Here is a 3,217-nt window from a genome sequence, read left to right as displayed (position 1 = left end):
TATAAAATTGAAAAGGCATGAGGAGTAAGGACTTATAACAGCGGCTTTGACTGGTGTAGTCATGCCCTTCGTCTTGCTGGTGTGACAGTCCTTGAAGATATACACAACATTTTGTTGAAGTACATTTTAGTCCTTGCGGGCTTTCCTCTACATTTGGAACAAGTCAATATAGATCTGATAATATGGCACAGCGAAAAGAGTGAAACAACAACTAATTACAAGAGCCTCGTAGTGTGCAATATAGCTATGAGATCCTATCGTCTGTTGGAATTTCACTTTCGTACGGTTCGCCTTGTTCTTTGAACAGTTCACCTACAAGAAGATAGATTTGTGAGGCACATGCGTAAATAGGAGTTCAACATGTGATCATATCACATATATATATAACATACTTGATACTTTGGATCAGACGAGTGTTTAACGAGGCCTCTCCAGTCTTCATCCAATATATTTTCCACTGGAGATGTTTGTGCAAGTTCACTGTTAGCCTTGCCTTCAAAGTGAGTTTTCCTCAAGTTATACCGATACTGTCGCAGTGTAGACTTGAAAACATGGGTGTAAGCTTGTCTGGTTGCATCATCTTGGTTATCCAACTTGAACCTCGTCTATTGAGAATTATGGGAGTCTCCTTATCAGCAACCTAGAAAGTATGGGACAGAGCAAGACCATATTACTAGTTTCCATACATAATTGTAACACCCCGATAATCATGCTACAGTAAACCCCTGTTTATGATGCCATGTCATTAAATTAAAATTTTCCTAAAAATCTCACTTGTTTCAAACTAAGTTCAAATACAAATTCAAATAACAAATCAACTATAGTTTCATAAAGAAGTGAATAAAAAAAGTTCAAAATGTTACAAGTATTCGGTAAGTAATTTTCATGTAAAAACTAACAACCTTTGAATTGTTAAAAGGCCCCTAACCTAATTAAAATAGTACCAGCAGCAAATTAATTAACAAATTCAATTTCTAAAATTATTAAACAATTGCTATTGCCCTAAAACTTTTTGTGCACTCCTAGAATGTTAACTAGTATTTATGTTCCAAGTTTCAAGTTAAAGAAAAGGCCATCTACTAGCTAAACTAAAATGCAAATCGGAGAAGAAGAAACAAAAAACAGAAAAGGCCGAAAGGACGACGCTGTGCATTTGGCCCAGAAACTGCCACAGTGCGGCCCAGCCCGAGTCACGTCGTCTCCCACCTCTCTCCTTGTGTGTCAACGTGCGCACGGTTTAGATCATGCTCACCGGCTGGATCGGCGCCACCGAGATGCTACAGGGCGCCAGGCGGGGATAAGTGCCCCACCCTAATCCCTTGGAAAAACCCTAGTCTCTCCTTCCTCTCCCCCTGCTTGTTCTCTTCCCTCAATCTCCACCGAACGGAGCCAAAGCTGCCGCCATCGTTGCCATGCTCCGGGGCCTCCTCGATCTGCTGTGAGCCGGCCAAGCGGATCGCCGCGGTCGACCACATCCTCTCCCTGCTTCAATTTGAGCGAAGGCGTCGCTACACCGTCGCCATCACCATCACATCCGCCCACGCCGTCGTCCACCTCCCTGACCGGCCGTGGATCCGCTGCTCCGATGTCTTTCGACCTCCCCGAGCCCGTTGCCACTCCCTACAACAGCCTCGTGAGCCCCCTCCCTCAATCCCCCCTGCTGCTATGCTGCCATTTCCCTCCCCGCCTGCTGCTGTTGCCTAGGTTGTCAGAATCGTGATTCTGAATCGGAACAGAGCTCCAATGGCAGGATCCCAAATCATAGAATCTTCACTATCAGGATCGTAAAAATGTAGATTCTATGAACCAAAATCATAGAATCAGAGGTGTTAGTTTGCATCATAAAGTCGTAGAATCGTACAATAGAATCACGATTCTGACAAACTTGGATGTTGCTGACTGCTACTGCCACCGCCGGCTTCGCGCGCCTACGCCGCCCGTCCTGCCTCGCGCCGCCCGCGCCTGGCCCCCTTCGCCGACCACGCCCTCGCCCCGCCACCTCCCTCTTCACCCTGTGCCTCCCCACTAGGCCCGCTCGCGCCCGCGTCGCCTGTAGCCGCCCCCGCTCGCCCCTGACCATGCTTCGCCCGCACCCTGCAGTCGCCGACCGCGCCCTTGGCCGCGGCCTTGCCGCCGCCTCCCTAGCACCCATGCGCCGTAGCCCCTGCTCCGCCTCCCCCTACTGCTGCTGCCCGCCTGAGGCTGCTGCCGCTGCTTGCTGACGCTGCTGCTGGCCGTGAGCTCCACCGCCTGCACCTGCTCGCGCGCCCTCCTCCCGCGCCTCGCGCGTGCTCGTCCACCGGCTGCCGCTCCCGCTTGTCCTGCCCGCCCCTGCGCCGCGCACGCCGGCCCGAGCCGCAGCTGCTACCACAGCCGACCGCCCCCGTGACCCGTCGCATCTCCTGGGGCCCGGCCGCCATGCACAGCGCGCATGCGTGCCCGACCTGGGTGGTCGGCTGGTTTAATTAGGGGGCCTAACCCCCTGCTGACCCCCTCCACTGACACGTGGGCCCGCGTCATTTAACTAAAAGAATTCCCCCTGTGACACTGACCACTGGACCCCCACAAGTTAATTAGATTAAATAACTGTGTTTAAAAAAATGTTAATTGGCATGTGTCCATGACACCTGGGCCCCACTACCCAGGTTTGACCAGTCAACAGTTGACTAGTCAACTGTGACTGTACTAATTGACTGGATCAACCCAGCCCCCTGGCCCCACATGTCATTGACAGCTGCTAGCCCCTGCTGAGTATAAAATGTATATTTTGTTTTTAATTCGATTTAATAATAAATCTAAGAATTTTAGAAAAACTTTAAAACTTTAGAAAATCATAGAAATTAAACTGTAGCTCGGATCGAAAAACTTTGAACTTGAATGTTGCTTAGAACGACGAGACGAATCCGGATACGCAGCCCGTTCGTCAGCCACACGTCCCTAGCATAGCGAGCATGCAACATTTCACCTCCGGTTCATCTGTCCGAAAACGCGAAACACCGATGATACTTTCCTGGATATTTCTCCCCTTCACCTGTATCACCTTCTATCGCGTTAAGGCACACCTAGCACCGCTCATTGTCATGTCTTGCATAATCATGCTTATGTTTGCATTATATTTATTGTTTCTCCCCCCTCTTCTCTCCGGTAGACTACAAGACTGACGCTGCTACTGCCCCGTTCAACTACGGAGTTGACGACCCCTCCTTCTTGCCAGAGC

Source organism: Triticum dicoccoides, chromosome 3B (genome assembly GCF_002162155.2).
Source record: "Triticum dicoccoides isolate Atlit2015 ecotype Zavitan chromosome 3B, WEW_v2.0, whole genome shotgun sequence".
NCBI lineage: Eukaryota > Viridiplantae > Streptophyta > Magnoliopsida > Poales > Poaceae > Triticum > Triticum dicoccoides.
This window is presented reverse-complemented; position numbering follows the sequence as displayed.